Source organism: Vespa crabro, chromosome 2 (assembly GCF_910589235.1).
Source record: "Vespa crabro chromosome 2, iyVesCrab1.2, whole genome shotgun sequence".
Taxonomy (NCBI): domain Eukaryota; kingdom Metazoa; phylum Arthropoda; class Insecta; order Hymenoptera; family Vespidae; genus Vespa; species Vespa crabro.
Genome location: NC_060956.1, coordinates 9,450,499 through 9,472,850, shown reverse-complemented (window position 1 = coordinate 9,472,850; position 22,352 = coordinate 9,450,499). Strand labels below are relative to the sequence as shown.

The window sequence follows — 22,352 nt, the reverse complement described above, 5'->3', positions numbered from 1 at the left end:
ATAATCGTGCGCATCGTGTAATCCTACTGTACACGCGCGGATGCTCCTCGTACTGTTGCTTCTTCCAACGATGCATATGGATGAGGGAAGCGATGTGCAGGCGTGAGCTCATGTACAAGGCAAAAGCACGCTTTCCAGATGTCGAGGATGGATGGATGGCACAGCAATGCGAGTTCGCAGATCGCTCGACGATAAAAGTCGAATCGTGAGGGCGGATGCGTTGAAAGAAGAGAGTGATAAAGTTCGTGAAGAGAATATTTCGTATTTCTTTAGAAAGTACTCTTGCGTTTCTTTTCTTTTTTCTATTTTTTTTTTTTTTACGTAACATTCATTCTCTTTTATCTACCTATTTTGTTTCTTTATCTCATACAAAATTCAAAGAAATAAAATTTCGTCGGTACGATACTTAATGATCTTCGAGAAATTCATTTTTTTATTTTAAAACAAAAAGTATGAAATAATATTATAAATAGATGGGGAGAATATTTTTTTTTTTCGAAGTACCGTTTCGTAAGATGAAATAAAATTTTTATCCAAAATAATTTTACCATACAAAAAAAAAATGATTAATACATTAACACTCATAGTAATGTTCGTTTGTGTTGTACTAAATCGTAAGTGTTCGTTTGTAAGAATAATTATCTGAGAAGAAGGAATATGCAACAAGAATTAAGCCTAAAGAAAGTGAATTCCTTGCTGGTGAGAATGGGAAGAGGAGAGGAAGAGAGAGAAAGAGGTGAGGAAGGAGGTAGAGGGTCTTAATCAAGGATTTAGATCGCTAGTAGAAATTCCATGAGAACGAGCTAGCTGAAGTCGAATGTAGACGACACCCTGTCTCGAAGGAACGTTGTGGTACGCGATGAAATTGGTTGCTGAGAGACTGAGAGAGGGGGTGAGGTAGAGAATACGACTGCGTTTAATGAGGATAGTAGACCGTGCAGTGAAGCATACCGGTGACGTCTTCGAGTCGTCTTCAAGCTGTAAATGGAGATAAGCTTAAGTCGACCATCCTCTTCTCTACGTTTGATACAGACTCTGAAGATGGATCTTGAGGACCGCGGTCAGCATATTGGTGAGTAGATAGACTTGTATTATCTTAAACCGTCTCGTGTTTACTTATTCCTCCCGATTTAAATCATCTTGAAACTATCCTCATTTTCCACTTTACGGTATACTTCGGTTTATTGTCGTTTCCTTTCACTTTGAAACGAGTATAGAAGGTTATCTTTATCTTCAACGAGAATAATAAGTTTCTGTTTTTTTCATTTTTCTTTTTTTTTCACAGCAATATTGAATAAATAAATATTTCGTTTCGAAATTTAGATAATTATTATTATTATTATTATTATTATTATTTTTATTATTATTATTATTATTATTATTATTATTATTATTATTATTATTATTATTATTATTATTATTTTTATTATTATTACAGGAAAAGAGACAAATTATGCTTGTATACATATCTGTAGGCACAATAATTAAACAGTGAATGTAGAAAATATCCGTACACTGATCAATTTGAAATAAGATTTAGTGAAATTGTAGTTTATTAACTAATTTTTTATAAACTATGTTATATATTATATTTTTACAAATCTCTAGAGTGGATATAGTCTAAAAAGAATTAGTTGTTCGTATAATTTACAAAATTAACAGGAAAAAAACAAAAAATCGACAGATATATGAAAGCAATAAGTATTTGTACAGTTCATATTTCGAGCTAATTATAAGAGAATTTTGTAAATTGAACAAATAATATTATTGCTTCCTATTTATAGTTGACCTCATCAGTCTATTTCGAAACATTATTAAGATCAGCAGTGTTAAAAATTTTGTATTATTAAAAATTATTATTGTAAAATGGGACGAAAACGTGCGGAAATTACGATAGGGAACAGAAAAATTATTATTAATTTGCACAACAAGTGTAAAAGTTTATCATTTTCGTGGATTATAAATAGACCTCAATCTACCACACAAAAATAGATAAAGTGAGACGAATTAAGAAAGAGATTAAAAAATAATCTAAGAAGTGGACGTTCACGGAAAATCAATCAGTATACGAGACGAATTGTTATTAGAATGATAAAGCAAAATCCTAAAATAAATGCTACAGAAATAGTTGATTATTTTAAATATAATTTAAATATTGATATATGTATTTGTTAACACTATGCGTAACTTTATACGAAGTCAAGACTATCATAGTTGATTGATCCGTTAAAAATATTTTGTAAGTGAAACGAATAGGAAAAAAGATTGCAATCCGCAAATAATAATATTTATTAGCACACCGAAAGACTATTGTGAGTTTTATATATATCGTGAGTTTTATAGACAAAAGTAAATTTAATATTTTCTAATCTAAATGGACACGGTACTATTTGAAGGAAAGAAATGAAAAACTAAAACTAAAAAACTTACGACTTACAATGAAACACGGTGGAAATTCTGTTCGAAGTTGAAACGAGTGTTCCTAATGTTGACATATTAAAATTTATTAATGCACTAATGAGCCATAAAGTTTACATTGACATTTTAAAAAGTACTCTTATTTCTAGTGCAGAAGAAATGGGTATAAAGGATAATTTTATTTTTATGCAAGACAATGATCCAAAGTATTAACGCACACGTGCGTCCCTCATTGTTCACAATATTTTCTCCTAAGGATCATATATCATTATAAGAAATATATGCCCTTGGGAATTTACTGAATACTCGCTAAGAACACGCATAGATAATAAACACATTGCCACTTTTGTTCGAGCTTAAGCATTTTTAGTCAAGTACTTAGTTTTCCATAATGTGTCGAGCAATAAATAAATAGTGAAAGCAGATGCTTAGGCGTAACGAGTCAAAGATTGTCTGGCGCTTAACCTTGAAATATCCATTGATATCCTACAATTTACACGATCACTAAAACAAAGGAGCAAACATGGATTGTTTAAATATTCCAACGAACTTCCACAACCAATAAGGATATTGCTTTCCCTTCCCGGGTATTTTTTACTTAAACTTCTTCCTTTCCATTTCCCTTTCCTAATTAATTAATGTCCTTATGGATAATTCGAGAGAAATCTACAGACAGTCGCATCAAATCATTCGCATTTACCAGTAAGATAGCCGAGTTTTATCAATATTACTGGCTATGCCTTAATCGGAGGTATTCAGCACAATCTAAAACGCAACAGCACAACTAACTACACATCGTTACACAAAACATATCAACAATTGTATCTTATTTCAACAAATATACTGTGATAACTTGAATTCGCGCAATATTTATTATCGCGCATCTACTTCACGTGATCCTTTAAAAGAACGCGCTTTCTCCCATTAATTTGCGGGAACGCGGCAAGCGGTATTTTGCTGGCGACCTTTAACGGTATCCTAACCTAATGACGCCCTTATTCATTACGACCAGTGGGTCTATAACTCTGACGACAAAGAAGAGACAGGAAAAATTCTCTGTGGAAATCGACTATTATCGTTGGTCCGATGCGAGACGCGATACGTATCTGGAAACGCTCTCATAGTTGCGCCCTCACGACGCAACACAAAGCATACTGCATATAATACGAGAATATATATATTTCATAATACTAGCATATATAAAAACTCCTCCCCAATCTTTTGGTCTCAATTCAATAGTACACTTATGGGATTACTTGGAACGTAAAATAAGAAAATACAAAATTTCTTATAAAAAGAATCTATAAAATGCTCTCGTGAAGGAATCGAATAAGATCCCATCCAGGGTTACATCGAATTTAATTAATTCCTTAGTTGCCTATAAGAGTTGCTTTAATTTTAAAATCAAAAGAAAATCCTATGAAGTATTAATTAACCATTAACCATTAATAACCATTTACAGTAATTTTTTTTGTTATATTATTTTTTTACGTTCTTTTGATGCATTTTAAAAAATTCACCAATTTTACGAATACTTATTGCTTTCATATTTCATATTTTTTGTTTTTTTTTGTTTTTTTTTTTTTAATTTTGTGAATTATGCAAACAACTAATTTTTTTTTAATTCATTTTAATTAACCATTCTAGATATATGAACCGTTCACAAGCTAAATCGATTAACTTCACTTTTTGAATTTTTTTAAATTTAAAGTGTCAAAACACTTAATGGAGCCTTTATTTTTTATATTCATAATAAATGTCCCTAATTTCCGTCATTTAATACCATTAAATGACAAAATGTTTTTGATCATCGAATAAAAAATATTTTATTTCAGAAGCCAATCTAATTAATTCCGTATTCTAATGTAAATCGTTATAATAATATAATTCAAACGCAGCAGCAAGGCCTTAATGATAACGATAAATCATCTAGTATTATAGTTAATGTAGTTCAAATGACTCATAAGAATATTTTCTCAACAAAATCTTTAAAAAATTCCATCGTTAATAAAAAAGTAACAATTGCAGAGAAATATTAAAGAATATACAATATCTTCCATTACATGATCGAGTAAATCAAATCGGAAGAGATGAACAACATTTTTTTTTTTTAACTATTTGTGAATAATATGTAAAAGTAGGTCTTTTATTTTTAAAACTTTGCTTCTTGCTAGGAAGGATATCGAAGGATGTTGATTTAAAGTGTAAATTTCGAACAGAGAATATTAAGAATATATCTAACGGTTATGGTTCGTAGGGTGGAAGATTAAAAGTGTAGGGTTATCCTCTCTGAAAGGATTTATCCGGTGAAGCGTCGTGTAGACGAGAGGGTGACTCTACGAAATATGGTACTCATGATATTCAACGATGTGTTCCAAGCATTGCTCGTATCTCTCTAGGATGATACACAGAAAGTTCTCGTATGTGTATATATATATATATATATATGTGTGTGTGTGTGTGTGTGTGTGTGTGTACATACATGTACATATATATATATATATATACAAGCGCGTATATACATATTGAAGTCGATTCAGGTTTTACATCGACTTTGTACCTCTTCAATGTCTACATTGAATCAGTCTTCCATTACTCTAATGTATCCAATATGGATGTTTCTATGATGATCGATTATATTTAACACACTTAAATCGAATAATTTTCATTTAAGAAATAAGATAAACGATTTCAGAAACATACTTAAAGACAATATTTCATGTCTTTTTAATTTTTCTTGATATTTAAGACGAAACATTTTTCTATGATTTTGTAATTATTAGAAAAGTAAATAAAAAATGGTCGTCTATAGACTGGCATTTTGAAAATAATTGAATAGATATTATTTATTTAAATAAATACCTAAAAATGAATAACGTACAATGGTATATTAAAATAAATTATTATATAGTAAAAATCAAAATATTAATTAGCTAAATTGTTCAATTAAATTGTTACATTAGTTATGAAATTGGAAAAATAATAAAAAGTTTCAATCATAATGTGTAGAGAAAGAGAGAGAGAGAGAGAGAGAGAGAGGGAGAGAGAGATAGAGAGAGAGAGAGAGAGAGAGAGAGAAAGATCAACGTGATTTTATATTATAATTATTAAAATTTATTATAATATATTTATATATTATAATAATATATAATATATTTATTTGTTATAATATTATAATTATATTATCATATATTATTAATAAAAATTTCAATTTTAATTTAAATTTTAATAATAAGAAGATAATATAAATAGCAGTTATTCATTATTTTTATCTTTTTTCCTTATTTAAAAACACAAAATTTATTTTGATATTGGTAATTATTAAATTTAATTTTCTTTAAATTCTTTTTATTTTCGAATATCTACCTTCATTTTTTGGATCAATCCCAAAATCCTTCATGTAGCTATAGGGTAGTAGAAAAGAGTTTAACTTTGTAGAAAACCCGTATTAAAGTTTCTTTTCAAAGAGAATTTAATATTATCCCTGGTTTAGACGAGTGTAGTAGGAAAAAAAATATATGAATTATTATAATATACAATAAATGTTTATTTAAAAAATATATAAATAGAAAAATTAAAAATTAAAGAGAATAAAATCTTCATTTGTACTTGGATTAACAAAAAATTTATATTCTGTTTAAAATTTTCAACAAGTCCTTTGAAGAATATAAGAAATCTTGACTCATTCTACAACTCGATAAACAAAATATTTGAGTTATGAAAAAAATTGAAAAAAAATGCAAAATAGAAAATATTTCTTTTTATGAAATGGGAAAAAAATAGGAAATATATATTTTTTAACCTCCGGCAAAAATAAATTAACTGCGTGACGAAGATAACATTTTGATTTCAATTAAAAAAAAAAATGTTCGCTCTCTCTCTCTCTCTCTCTCTTTCTCTCTTTCTCTCTCTCTCTCTCTCTCTCTCTTTGTTAAGTTTTCATTACATTCCTACGTTTCTCTTTCCAAGATGAAACTAATTTTGATTTCCTTTGAAGAGACCGAGAGATCCGCTTATTTTACAACTGTCCCCGTTCCTCTCACGAAAAAGGAAAAAAACAAAAAAGGAAGATAAAAAAGAAGAAAAAAAATTACTGAAACATATATAAAGGTTGTAATAAAAGCATACGTCATGTTGGGAAATAATTTTTAAATCGTTATGTTAAGGAAAAAAAATCTTGAACCTTTGCGTGTTTTTTCTTTTACTTTGTTAAGGTATAAACTTAACGAGCATTAGTAAAAAGATATTCTTTAAAAAAAAAAAAGAAAAAAAAAGGAAAAAAAAATTAAAGATGAGAATATGGTAGATTGAAAGAAGATGAACGATCGGATCGTACGTAAAAAGAAGATCAAATAACAGAATATAGGATAAAGAAAACAATTTTCATGATATTATTACAACGTTCTAGTATAATAAATTCAGTACTAATTGCTGTGCTTTGTGGATAATTATATTCTCGTGCGATTTTGCGATGCTTTTCCCCAACATTTTCCCATTTCTCTTCTCCTCCTATTCTTCCACCTTATTTTACTAGATCGGATTCACATTTTTTTTTTTATATATATAATTATAATGGTCCCAATTAAATTTTTATCGCGAACATTAACGTCATTCGGTATTTATTTTTCTCGAACATCCGTTCGCGAAAAGAGAACAGCATATAATTTGAGAAATATACAAAGGATCGTTCTGCTTTCTGAATTTTTATGCCATCCTGTTTCTCTTTCATCGTTTGGTATACAATAAAATATTATTATATTATCGACTTTCCTTCGAACGTCACAAATTTATTGAATAACCGACGTTCCTAGGTATATCGTATTTCAATTACGTCGGGCGAATCACCGTAAACGATTCATATCAATACCTACCTACCTATCTATTACCAACGCCACCTACCTATCATCCTACCGTTATTTCAATCTACATACACACACACACACACACACACACACATATGTATATATATACAGACATTCGTCCGAGTTCTATAATTAATATCAACGAAGTTAATTAATGCCCTGGTGATTAAGAAGAAATTTCGTTTAGCAAATTTATCCGACCCCAGGCGATATCGTAGATACAAAATAGATTTGACGAAGATCATCGGTTCGATGATTCCCATTTCTCGCATATGTAATTGCTGCTAAAATGCACATGTCGATGTTAAACATTAGCGGATCATTATCGATGATTATTTACCATCGATACATGATCGTTCATCGTAGCGTACAAAGCAATCGTTGCTCGGCACTGTCAAACTTGATTTATCTTGAATCGATTTAACGCGCCGCTTCGAGGGATATTAATAATTCAATTCATCGTCCGCGAGTAATTACTAAACAGTGGCCACAGCAGAGTAGTGTCATAGGAAGTCGATCCATTCGTTATATTGCCAACAATAAAACGTTTCACCTTTCTCTTTGAACGTCGAACTATTCGGTTTAATAAATTATCACCGCCAATTATCTTTCCAATTATGAATTATTATATATTCGATCTCTTTCAACGATCATTAAAGGACAAATTATGTTTCTATAATGAAATTGCAATGTTTAATAGATTCCATTTATTATTGTCTTATGTTACTATCATGAAAATAACAAATGTATACCTACGAGTATACATATATATATTTTTTTATTCGAGAAATTAATGGAACAATGAGAAAAGGAACTATCATTTATAACGGACGATGATATTCCGTAGATCTAATTGGTCGGATTTAACGGATGTTCTTTCGTAAATTGGTGAAGGTAAAAATCGATTCTTTCGCTGATTCGAACCGACGATGACAGCTGAAGAGAGTAACTTCCACCGAAGTTTCGAGTAATGCTCTCCTAATCAGAAGAAGAATATAGGAAGGAAATAACACGAAAGTATAATTAAAATGAGAATAATCTTTCGTTAATCGAAAGAATATTTAGTAATTAATTACAAAAAGTAGATTTAGATTTATAAATGCGAACCAAGATATTAATTATCATAATCTTATATTTTATATATTTTTTGTTATTCTAAACTGATCTTGATTACCTAAACTCTTTATATGATTTTTCTTTTTTTCATAACAGATAAAATTTCTTCATGTTAAGAGTCTCATTACGTATATGATCTCGAACTATTAAAATACCTTAACCTTTTAAATCTACGATCTTTTACTTTCCATTTCTTTGATGACTAGGTCGTACTTTTATACGAACCAAACCATTTTCGTATTAGAATTAATTGTAGAAAGGCATTAGAGTTAAAGTCTTAAGGCTTTTAAGGATAGAAAAGGCATGTGTAAAACTAAATGCTTTGCCTTGCAGAAGATGTACAAGGTACATTTCTCCCTCGTACGACAGATAGACACGTACACATATAAACGTTGAACACACTAGTTCCCTCGTTCGTGAAACTTTCGCCCCGTACAAGAGATCGAATAAGAAGAAGAAGAAGACCTTGGATTTACGAGCGTACAAGATTATTTCGTGACCTTATACGGTTACAATCGACAGAAGTTATAGGAGAAGTCCTGGTAGTTTCGATTTCAGGTACCTTATATTTGGAAAAAAGAAAAAGAAAATAGCTAAAACGATCAAATTGAACCATGCGATTTTTTTTTTCATCGAAACGAAAGTAGAAATGTTTTCTAATGACTTACAAATATGAACTATTACGTTGCTTTATACGTGACCTTTTAAATTAGAAATCGTGTAAATTATCATAGAAACGTTTTATCCGTTTATTTGACGTTTCGAACTATAAATATTAAGATGACACAGCTTATATCGTATACTTTATCTCGGTATCGTGAAGATAACATCAACCAAAAGTCTAACGTGTAAGTACTTATTTATGATCAAAGTCGACGAATCTTTCTTGGTTTCCTTATTGTCATTTTTAAATAAATATAACCAAATATATCCTTGAAATATAACGAAATAAAAAGTCAAACAGATACGTGTATAGATAGTACTCTAACATACGTAAGTAAGTATTTACGTAAGGTAGAAATTCATTTAGATAATCGAGTAATATTCTGATCGAGTAAATGTACAGATGGAACGTTCATTTCCTTTACCATCTCAAGACAATGGGCAGTTAAAGGGGTTCTAGTTCTAGAATCACCAGAGGGATATATAGGCAATGCATACACATACACGCACAAACATAAACCGTACAACTGTTTCAACTTAAGTTAAGTTAATAATCAGAAAGGTTTATATGGTTTTTCTATTTTCTGATGAGTATTTTTTCGTATGGCATACATATAATAATCAAATATCTTAGCTAAAGAAATCTGAAAACTAATCAGTTCGAAATATTTAGTCGATCGTTTCTATTCGTATATATAACATTACGAGATAATTTCGAGAAGGGGAAACCTTCCCGGAAACGACCCTACTATCACGGACATAATCATTGAAACAGGGTGTTCGTACCTATATATCTATATATGTATATATGTATACATATATCATGTATATATGTGTGTGTGTGTGTGGAAACGCTATAAACGGCATAGTATAAACGGCAACCACTACCCTAATCAGATGCAGCAACGAGCATTCAATTAGCTCAGCGAAGCAATCCATTTGGTGACGTTAGGAAGATCGACGATTACTAACATAAGTTTGTTACATCTCATTCGTAGATAAACGAGAAACAACGCATACCTATACAATATCGCATTGGCTTATGAACGTTATCAAATTTGAAATCTCGTTTAATCTAATTTTCAAAAGTTTCTCTTTATCTATATATTATCTTTTGTGCCTGATTTATTTCCATCATCAAATTTACTGAATTTTTGTTCTTTTCTTTTTTTTTTTCCTTTTATTTTTTTTTCTTTACAATCCATTTCAACAGTTCTTAAAGATCTGTTATAGATATACTTTAGCAATAAAAATAAAAAACAACTACTATCCGCATTAATATTAATTTTAATCATTTTCAACGAAGTCGGGATAATATTACCTCCTATAGAATTTCAATTAATGAGATAATAACCAGCGAATGGGGATTAATAATCAGATATTAATTAATTTTTATTGATACTTTGTCTACAGTTTTATTTTAAGTTTTTTAAAAATGAACAATTGCACTACGGGTTAGCGTAGATAAGAGAGATAAAAAGTAAGTAAGTAAGGCAAATGGTACATTAGGCCGGGAAATAAGGAGATTGTGATCATCGAATCGCGACTAACAATAAGAGCAAAGCCGCGTTACTTTAATTCGGGTTAATGGGAACCTCTTCTCGTTCGTTTACGATCGATGTGTTGCGCCAACAATAAAAGCATATATATATAGGATACATAAAATTTATACGTACGTACCAGCTTCATATATCAATAAAACTCATTAAAAAAAAAAAAATACAGAACAAAAAGAAAGAAAAAAGGAATACAAATACTTGAAAATTTCTTTCGCTGAGCTAATTGAATTTTAAATAAAAAAAAGAACTATATTAATTTACAATGGAAAAATAAATCAACTCAAGTACTTTCAATCAATTTTTTATTGTCTATAATATAATATAAATTGTAATATAACTTGTCTATTTATTTTTAATATTCGTAGACGGTTAATATTTATACATTTAAAATATGTTGAAATATGTAAATAATATATGTGAAATATGAACATATAGTAGATATATGAACGTATGAGAAAAATATGTGAGATATGTAATAAATATGTTGGAAACATTATTTCTTTTATATTATACAAATGCATTGTGTAAAATATTACTAATTATACAGGCCATAATGTTCAATGCGAAAGGATATCTTTCACAAATATGTTTTTAACCGAAGATATCAAATTATTTATTCGAAAATAAATGAAGTACCGTTGTTTCATTCTCATAGATTTTTGAAATAATTAAATTGCTGTCCCGTCTTTTAAAATTCACATATAATTTTCAATAATAAATATCATGTTTAATATCATGTATTGTTAATTTATGGAATTCTTCGAGATAGTTTTTTTCATCTCATAGGAATCATTAGAAATATTCTAATCCATATATTTCATAAGAAAATCACGACCATATTCGTTACCAAGACTTCGCCAAGTTATATTTGCAACAGCCAATGTCTTATGCATGCAATTTAAACATTCATTCGTCTTCTTCTTCACGATTAGCTTTTCTTTCAGTATTGTACATTATTCCGTAATATGTACTATTTGAATTGTATTGCTGTTACTAACAATAAGAGTATTGAAATGTGTCAATAGTGATATTGTTATATCTTATTTTATCACTCCAGTCTTAAATTAATTAGTACGTTGATTTATTTTTAATATGATCATATCGTTTATTATTTAAAGCATTAATTTAGAAATGAAAATCAAATACTGTACTGATTTCAAATCATTTAACTGATTTACCTAATTGATTACTATATTGATTTTGAAATTGATTTTGAAACACTTATCCGTTTCAAATTGTACTAAAATATATATCATAGCACTACAATATTATAGATTCAAGAACACTAGAGCCATTATTAATTTCTGTAGTGTTCTGGAAAATTATTTGATACCGTATAAAATGTTTTTCTACGTCAGAATATTTCCGGTCTGAATAAATTTATCGGTACTTTGATAGCAGCATTTACAACAAATTGATCCGAAATCACAATAAATAATATCGTATTTTTAAAAATACATACGACAAATAAATCAAATATGTAATATACTTTTACATATATACATATATATATATATATATGTATATATACATGTATATATAATGTATATATATATAAAAATGAAAAATATGAAACATGCAAAATATGCAAAATATATGTTTGTAACTGTCTGAAAATTAAAGAAATTAGACAGCCAGGTACCATGTTATTATCGCTTCCCAATGAAAAAATATCCATTTACACGAATAACCGCGTATTTAAATATTTGCATTTATAGGCCATACACCCAAAAACATTTCCATATATAACGAATCTAGATATTGTGCAGAGACGATTCAGACATATTAGATTAAACGATATTTTAAAAAGTTCCTAGACGATTATTAACTATTAAGCAACGAATATTTATTCCTGTTAGATTAAAATACCGAGACATGACGTTTTTAGAAATTAATGAAAATTCAATAAAGTCTCGTGAATATTGGAGAATGATATGATTAGACGAGGAAAGAAAAGGATAGAGGAAAAGGAGGATGAGGAAGGAAGTGGAGCGTTCGTCAGGTTCGAAGTAAATATCATCTTCGGTCAATGACTCAAATGCAGAATGCTCGGAAAATACGACGACCTGTTTATCTCTCTCTCTCTCTCTCTCTCTCTCTCTCTCTCTCTCTCTCTCTTTGCTCTCTCTTTGCTCTCTCTTTGGATCTGTATGTCTCTTTTTTTCTTTTTCTTACTCTTTCTGTGTCCCTATCGTATCTATAAATCGAGAGAATGTCGAAATAAGCACGTGAATAATTCCCCGGATATTTCAAGATGCCTGTCATACGATAGGTACATATGCACCTTAAAAAATTTTTCAGAGGTGACATCAGTAAGTACTTACGTTCCTCGCTCGATATTTCGGCATGAAAATAAATCCGAATGCATTCGTGTACGGATTGTATAACAATAGATACAACTCCAATCAATGGTATCGCAAAGAAAAAAAATAGAAAAAGAAATTTATACTCATAGTTCTCTCTTTGCCAAAGATATTTTTCTCTTGTAGAGTAAGTTAGTAGATATAAGGACGAATCTTTATGATCTCTATGATTATCCGTATAAGTTTTCCTTCAATTTCTCGACGTTTTTTCTTTTTTTGAAAAATACCAAGTGCAGAACATTTTCTTTTTTTTAACGCTTAACACTTTGCCGTCCGCACGTCTCGTAAAAATTTGATCGCTTGGCGCCAGAAGCGCTAATTCGGATTACTTGGTTTGTCGCACAAATACTTATAAAAACAAAAAACTTGTTCACGTATGTAACTTATTGTAAACTAAACAAAACACCAATAGAATGCAAAAGATACTACAGTGCTGTCGCTGGCCACTGAGCGATACATATGCACACACCACTGTGGTTTCGCCGACCGTTGGTCGCTATTTCGCGCACACCACTGTGGTGTCGCCGGCCGTTGGCCGCTCTTTTGCGCACGACACTACTGTGGTGTCGTCCGACTGCATAGTGTTAATAACAACGAAGAAAATTATTACTCGACAATTGTTATTATATTTGTTATTGTTATTGTTATTAAATTTTTATTGTTCTTTCGAAAAGTATCATATCGTATAAGTAGATATGGCATTTTGGATTAATCGAGAAAGACGATGGTTTTGTTCTTAAATTGACACATATTATAACTAGTATTTTCGACGAAAAACAAGATTTTATCGAATATTTTGTTAAAAATAATTTGTGAATACTTATATATTATATTATTTTAATATGAATTAAAATATGAGACGTATCTATCGATCGGTGGTCATAGGTAGAAATTATGAAGGACATGATTTATTGAAAATTTAAAAAAAAGACCATCCATTGAGATGAGACATTTTTTTTTCTTTTATCATTATAAATTATCGTCATCATATATGTACATAGTCCGAATTCGAAATAGCAAAGTTTTAGCTTAAATTCTGTTATTTCGAATATGAGATCAATATCTTATTGATCAAAATCGATTAAGAATTATGCCTGTTCTAATTGTTGATGGTTTATTGTCATGGTTTATTAACATTGACGGTTTATTTATTATCTTGGTTATAAAACCAAGAGTGATGAACAGTCTTCAACTAATATAAAAGAATTATGCGAACGTGCGCATAACTACACAGAGAAAGAAACGCAGAATGATAAGATCAGATTGTTTTGCTTACACAATCGTTTAATTTCGTAGGACGACTTTCAATTGGCCAGCAATTTCTTGTCATCGATACGATTTTGTTTATGTTTTGTCGACAATTGTGCTTCGTTCAATATTATATTCTTCTACGAACACAATAATTTTTTCTTTTCGTAGATATAAAGTAAATACTTATATCTACGTTATCTTATTTTATATATTTAGATATAGATTACTATATACTTTGAAATAAATTCATGAGATCAATTTTAACCACGATATAATATAAAAGTAAGATAAAGAAATGATGATGGGAACAGTTAAATAATAAAAATGAGATGGCAAGAGTGAGATCGAAATGACCTATGACCTATGTAATAAAATTACCTTGAAAAGATGATCCGTTAGGTAAGAAAAGAATAAAAGTTCTTTTCGGCGGGATAAGAGAAAAGTTTCTTTCTCTCTCTTTTTTCTTTTTCTCTCTTTACTTCTCCAGTTCACTGAACGTTTGTTTTGTTCACCTTCTTAGTTTCTTTGTGGGAGGAAGGTTTTACTTGGCCGCCTTAACCGGTCTGCGTTTCGTCGACAAATCACTCTTCCCTTTATAGCTCGGCAGATAAAGAGCATGGAAGAGAAAGAGAGGGAGAAAGAGAGAGAGAGAGAGAGAGAGAGAGAGAGAGAGAGAAAGTGAGAGAGAAAGAGAGAGAAAGAGAGAGAGAGAGATAGAAAGAGAGAGAGAGAGAGAGAGAGAGAGGCAGAGTGAGAGGATAGATTCGAGGGTTGAAAAAATGTTCCGGAATCTACGTCGATTTGTTACGTGGACAGTCCACCTTTTCGTTATGAGATACTCGGTTTACGCATTAATCCTACAGACTGAAAAAAAGCCGTGCAAACAACGTTTCAACACCTCTAGCATCAAGTAATTTTTTTCTTCTTTTTTTCTCTCTCTCTCCCTTTCATCTTTTCTCTCTCTCTCTCTCTCTCTCTCTCTCTCTTTCTCTCGCTTTCTCATTCTATTCATTCCCTTGCTTCGATAGTCCTGTTTTCTTTTTATCTTTTGTCCCTCTCTTTTATTGCATACAATATGAACGAGTATGACACGCTAGCCCGTAATTAAGCGAAGCTTTATTTCATTAACTTTGATTTCGAATTATTATTAGTAGCCAAGTTATCATACGATAATTTGCGCGAAATGGAAAACAAAAGGAGAAAAAAGAAGAATAAAAAATAAAATAAAGCAAAAATTGATTACGATTAATTATAATAAGTATCTTAACGGTCTGCAACACAAGGTATTACAATAATACTTTAAACACTAAACGGTGCTATATATCATGATATATAGAATTATTTAAAATATTACTATATCGACGGACGTTACCCTGTCGTTTGGTAATACGTAAAATGTATTTGGGATAAATCGTTAATTGCATTTTCACGTTATGTACGTATTCAGCGAATTTTAATGAAATTACCACGCGTTAATCATGAACATGTTAACGAGTTAACGTTCAACGGGATCAATGTTCAATAATTATTGAGGAGTATAATAACAAAATAATCATTATTGGGAGAGTCCAATAAAAAAGAACGATCATGATTTATGAGAAAATTAAAAAAAAAATTTCAAAACGCTTTGCTTTTCTTACGATAGGAAAGTTAGGTAGGTACTTACTTACTAGGCAACACGCGAATCAGTAATTAAGTGGACTTTTCATTTATTACTTTTTGTCACGAACTTTTCATTAAACGTGACTAGCGGACACGATAGGTACGTCTTTCTTTGCAATTGTCCACTTTACGCTCTCCCTTCATCTTTGGATTTCTACTCCCCCCTCGACTACCCTTGCTATAGAACATTTATTAATTCCACTTCCGTTTTAGTCCGGTCCAATTCTCTCTCATAGTGTGTTTCCTTTCTCTAGAAACATGTTTATGTCTGACACGTGTGCCTTTCCTGTACATACTTACATTTGGTTACGTGTATGTGTATATATATATATATATATGTAGTATTCTTATATACGTATATATATGTATATATATATATATATATATAAATAGAATACATATACTTATACATGAACATGGAAAAGTTTCGGGTTTCGTTGAACGCATTTTGTCGAGAGACCCGCAGGTGGTAAAGGACCGAGGGTTGTGTGCCACGAAAGACTTTGCGAAACTCGTAAGAAATTAAACTTTCTTTCGTAAACTCTCTCTTCTTCTCATCCTCCTCTGGCAGTCGTAGTTTCAAAGCTCGCTCTTTACTCGTCTTTTCTTCTCTCTCTCTCTCTCTCTCTCTCTTTCTCTCTTTTTCTTCTGCCTCTCGCCTCAGTTTCCTTTAAAGATCTTCGTTGCAGGAATATTGCGGTTATGCGATGGAATAAATACTTATAAATGATATTTGTAAAGGGAACGTGTTGATGTGGAAATAAAGACTGTAAATTAAATAGTCATCATGAATTTTTTTCATTGTTTTTAGAATATATTGTTTTTATACATTTATGATTTATATATATTTAAAACATTCTGGAATTATATTTTATATGATATAATAATATAATGATAATAATAATAATAATAATAATAATTATCATTTAATTTAATTTAATTTATTTTAATTAAATTTAATTTAGAAGATAATTTAATTATTAGGACTTTATTTAAGAATTTATCACTCATTTTATATTTCTAGGACTTATATTTCTAGAGAGATCAATACTTTATTAGTAAAAAAAAATTAATTTATATTGTATGTTTCAATACAGTTAAAAATTCAAAAATATTTCGTTTTTATAAATTGACCGTATATGTACATCATTGATGCTTGCTTTTAAACAAATTTATTATTCTCAATTACGATTGTGTTACATTATGACCATTAAACGATATACTAATGCTCGTAGAAAATGCGATATACGATGAATAGACGCAACGACTACCGCAAACTGGGTCTTAGATAATGTAATCAAATGAAAAAGGACAAAGGAATGGGCGTAATGGCGCAGCTTGCCGTACGGTAACTCGTCCCGCTATTTCATCGCGTTCAGATTGATTTGGCCGAGGGCAAGTGCAAAGCGTGGCAGCAAACAAGGGCTAATAACGGAACGAATGAATTCAGAAGAGTGCGACGTGATGCGTACAAATAACTAAGAGAAACAGGAAGCTGAAAGAGAGAGAGAGAGAGAGAGAGAGAGAAAATGTTAAAGGGGAATTCATGGAAGCGAGATGGAAAACGTGACCGTATACGTAGAAACGAGGACAAGTGAGATGGAATGAAAATAAATGAGAGGAAAAGAGATAAAACGATGATACATGTTGCCATAGTGATTCGATGCAACGAGATTATCGTTGTATTCAGTTTTTCTTTTTTATTGTTTTTATTTGTTACACTTCAACGTTTTTCTAAACATATGATAACATATTATCAAATAGTAGTAATTTTTTTCATTATTTTCTTCGATATTTGTCTCATTCGTTCGAATCTTTATATTTACTTACATAAATAAGTACCTACTTATTTATTTGTATGTACTTTATGTGAAATATTTCGGCCATATTTTCAAATAGATATTCGTTTTTTTATTGAATTGATTTCATTCTTTGTTTCTTAGAAAGTTTCTTTTTTTCTTTTTCTTTTTTCTTTCGATGAAATATACCTTACATAAAGATAACATCGTTTGTTTTTCAAGTAGGTAATATTCGATGTAGATGGAAGCAATCTTCCTCCCCCTGTTCCAAAAACGTGTCGTGTACAAAGTTTACGAATAACTGAGAGAACTCGATGAGTTTCTTCCTACCAGCCGCTCGACAGAAGTTTCTCATAGGACTAAAAGCTGTTCCTAAATGCACAATTAACACTTCGCCGCGAATTCAGGAAAGTACAACAGTTATAGTGCAAATGAGGCGTAGAAGGAGTGAGATAGTGATGAATAAAGCAGACAGATTGCATTTCTTCATTATTATTTTTTTTTTTTGTTCTTTTTTTTTAGTCTAGTAGACTTTCGAAATGAGTAGACAAAGAAGGTGCTCCTTAATACATTTGTAAGTTGCGAGGATTTAGTTTTATTCAAATTCATTTTCGATTCTCGAGAATTAGTTGCTTTCTAATTACGAAGATTAAATAAAATTAAAAGAAAAAAGAAAACGTGATGAGAACTTTTGACAATGGAAATTTTTTCGACTTCTTTATATATAAATTATATATAAAAAATTAGTTAATAAATTACAATTTCACCAAAGTCTTATTTCAAATTAATCATTATACGAATACTTTTTACACTCACTAAAAATATTAATATATACAGATATATATCATATAATATATATATATCATATAATATATATATATATATACATATATATATATATATATATATATATATATATATATATATACATATCATATAAATTTACACACATTTAAAATAGTCTCTGTATATCACTCGAAACTGTATCCGTCCACATAAAAGTATACAGAAATCCTGGATAAGAAGAGGAAAAAGAAGAGAAAGGAAAAAAAAATAAAGAAAAAGGGCAGAAGGATACAAAAAGAAGGGAGATACATGAGTGTCGCTGAGAAGTAGAACGACAGAGAAAGAGAAAGAGAAACAGAAAAAGAAAAAGAAAAGGAAAAAGAGAGAAAAAAAGAAGGAGAGAGACAGAGAGAATAAGAGATAGGAAGAGAGAAAAGAACAGAGAAGAAAAAAAAGAAAGAAGAGTGGGAGCATGAGTGTGTGAAGCGAGCGGGAAACGACGAACCAATCGGAGAGTTGTTCGGTAGGTGGCGCAGTGGGGGCTGCGCTACGTGTTTCACAGAACAGTTGATAACCGAACGAGCTCGTCGCAGCATCCGTTCGTGGTTTCGCGCTCAGTCGGCTGCCGGAGCTCGTGCGGCGTACTTCTTTGTTCTTCTTAAATAATGTAAGTAAAGTACATCGTAAGTAAAATCATTGAAGGAGGTCGTTCACGTGGATCGAATGTCTCTCTTTTCATTAATAAATTATTCGATCGAGTGATTTTCATTCAAAATAATTATCGAAAGACTATATATATAATTTATAATACGAGTGCGAGAGAGAGAGAGAGAGAGAAAGAGAGAGAGAGAGAGAGAGAGAGAGAGAAAGAGAGAGAGAGAGAAAGAAAGAGGGGACATTCACATTTTCAAAAAGTGAAGAGTGAAATTTGACGTCTTCGCGAAAGCCTGCAATTCGAAAACTTCTTTTCCAGTTTCTTTGGTAAGTCTTTTTATTTATTCTTTTTTAATTAGCGATTTTTAAGAAACTTTTTTTTATTATCTTCCTTGTTATCTACCATGGTTTTTTTTTTATTTTTTATTTTATATTTCTTTTTATTATTTTTTTTTATCTTTTATTTTTTCTTTTTCATTACTTCCTTTTATCGTGCACGTGATAAGAACAGAAACGTGTTTGATCTATTTTTTAACGTTTTCGTGCAGCGCGTGTAACTCAGAAACCCGGGAGTTCAGTTTTATGGTGCGATTACGAGATTTCTATTTTCGTTCGTGTTGCGGTGGGTCGAGCGGAGTGACGTAGCCGGCGGCATTACATCGACGTTTGGAGGATCGAAAACGTCTTCAAATGAACATGTTTACTCTCTCTCTCTCTCTCTCTCTCTCTCTCTCTCTCTCTCTCTCTCTCTCTCTCTCTCTCTCTTTCTCTCTTTCTCTCTCTTTCTTTTTCTTCTTCTGTCTTCTCTTTTTTTCATGGTAAATACTCTTCGTCAGATAAGAATTACTTATCGACAGAACTAGGATACATATCACTTTTATCTTTTTCCTCGAAATTAACTGATGAGCATTACGGTCTCAAGTTGGATGGAAAAAAAATTACAAGTGTAATTTGATTTAATTATGTCAATGTCCTAGATTTATTATTTAAAAATGTGTTAATTATGATTTTAATCTTTCCTATCAAACGGTTTATTTCTTTATTATCAAGATTATATTTGTTAGAATTATTTAATAATATAATATTCGAAGTTTATTGGATTATAACGATTATGTAAAAAGTACACATTGTTTGTATTCTTGTAACATCTATTAAACAATTTTAATATATTTTAATAATACACAATTTCATAGAGGTCGTGCAAGTTTTAACAAAAATGAAAAGAAAAAGAAAATACAGAAAAAATTGTTGGATTTGAGTTTTGTTTCGAATGATAAGACACGTGTGTTAAAGGATCACATTAAAAAACGTCGTCTTGATGAAAAAATTTCAACTGTACAAAAGTCTCATGGCCTTTAACCTGTTTGAAACAAGGAAGATTACTGAGGTCAGTGTACTAAAGGAGTCACCGGATAGACGTTTAAAGTCGTCGTCGGAATTAGTAGTAGTAGTAGAGAGTAATAGTAATAGTAGTAGTAGAGAGAGAGGGAGAGAGGTGTGTGTGTATGTATCACGCATTTGGTCTGGCGGTTAAATTACTTCTGAAATTCTTCTGGAACACGTATTTTAAAAGAAACGAGTTTGCGTTAACTCATAATAATGTTTTATGTCACTTAGGTTAAGTAACGGAAACAGGTAAACTGATCAATCAACCGACCTACCTCCAAAGAACGCATGAGATCAAAATAAATTAATTGAAGAATATTATGAGAATTTAAATTTCTTACGTTCTACGCGTTTACGTGTGTTATGTGTACTTACGGTCCTGGTTTGCTGTGAAACTTTTTAATTATCTCGATGTAAAATTGATCATGCTTTCCAAATAATACGTAATTCTTTTTTCTTTTTCTATATTAATTAACCATTTTCATAGTTCTATTTTATATATGCCATGCCAATTTTACAATTATTAATATTTCAACGATATATTAATTTATTTTCATTTCAAACTAAGTATCGTTGGTGCTTACAGATATGCAATATATTCATATACGTTAGAAATGATATATCATACGCATATCTGTTCTATAATTATATAATTTTTTAAATAATATAAAAAATATAAGACGTATGAAATAAAATGATTTAATTCGTTTAAATATAGAATGGCAAAGGGTTAAAACGTGAATCATTGACTTTCTAGGAACTTTGGTGAGTTAGTTCAAAAGCTTGATTTTGACGTTTATAAAAAAAGAAGAAAAAGAAAAGAAAGAAAGAAAGAATGAAAGAAAAAGGTTCTCGCTTTCTGACAAAGCGAGTGTAACCAACGTATCTTTAGCGAACAACAGGGAACTTTGTTCAATAGTCCCTACGGATAGTAGTAGCATGGCCTTCATTGTCTTCGAAAACAAGCGTCTCTTCTCTGTTCGCGTATTAGGAGAACTGGAGCAAGAGATACGAGTTTGTTTAGTCGCTTCTTCGTATTCTTTTTCTCTCTTCCTCTTATTTTCTTTTTCACGTTGACTCTTTCGATATTTATGTTACGTTTCGTATTCCTCTTTATGCCGGAAACGAAACTTTCTTATTTTCCGCGTTTTTCGCGTTAAAACGTCATCTTTTTGCAAACAAAATAACGTTGAAGGTTTATCGTCGATCATAATTCTTCCTTTGGAAAAGTGTTTTTTCGATCAGTTATTATTTTTTCTTTTTTTATTATTATTTTTTTTTTTTTTAATTTTTTATTATTCTTTTCTTTTTTTTTTCTTTTTCAACGTATATTGTTTGTGGAAAGCGTGAAAAAAGAAAAACTCAACACGATCTCTAATCATGTAAGCGATTATATTCGATCGAATAGAATTACGGTGTCACGAAGTGCCACTTGAGAATCTCTCGTGAGGTTCGAGAGGAAAGCACTTCGAGGGTAAGTACTTTACCAGTCTTCGACGGTGTCGCTCGCATTATAGGAAAGAAAAGAGTCGTCACTTAAACTGGTGTTAGGTTCAATTCGTCATCTTGCTTTCTCACAAGCCTCACTGATAAACGCGGACGTTGACCGACTTAACGTGCTCGGCTTCGATTGTGTTTCCTTCGAGTATCTTAACATAGTTTGCTAACAGAGAGCAGACTTTGATGTACTTACTTACTGTACTCTACATTTCTATGTTATTTTATTTTCTTTCAAATGAAAGTTTCGTTGCTTTTTTTATCTCCTTTTTCTCTTTTCTTTTTCTTCTCATTTTTTCCAACGAACTAATTCGATCTGCCATGTATGCTTTCACG

The 22,352-nt window shown here is 30.6% G+C and overlaps 1 protein-coding gene across 8 annotated transcripts in view; it reads left to right on the top strand.

The window, feature by feature from the left end:
* LOC124421713 (prolyl 4-hydroxylase subunit alpha-2) overlaps positions 1 to 22,352 on the top strand; it is a 309,909-nt gene that overhangs the window by 109,047 nt on the left and 178,510 nt on the right. For 2 of the 8 annotated variants that reach the window (XM_046957213.1, XM_046957212.1), the window contains exon 1: positions 19,042 to 19,460. The exons of 1 other annotated variant lie outside the window; for it this stretch is intronic. The gene's annotated coding sequence lies outside the window, so the exon portion shown is untranslated. Of the gene's footprint in view, positions 1 to 19,022; positions 19,461 to 22,352 lie in introns of those variants that run through there. 5 more of the 8 variants (XM_046957214.1, XM_046957215.1, XM_046957216.1 and 2 more) reach the window with 4 other exon arrangements.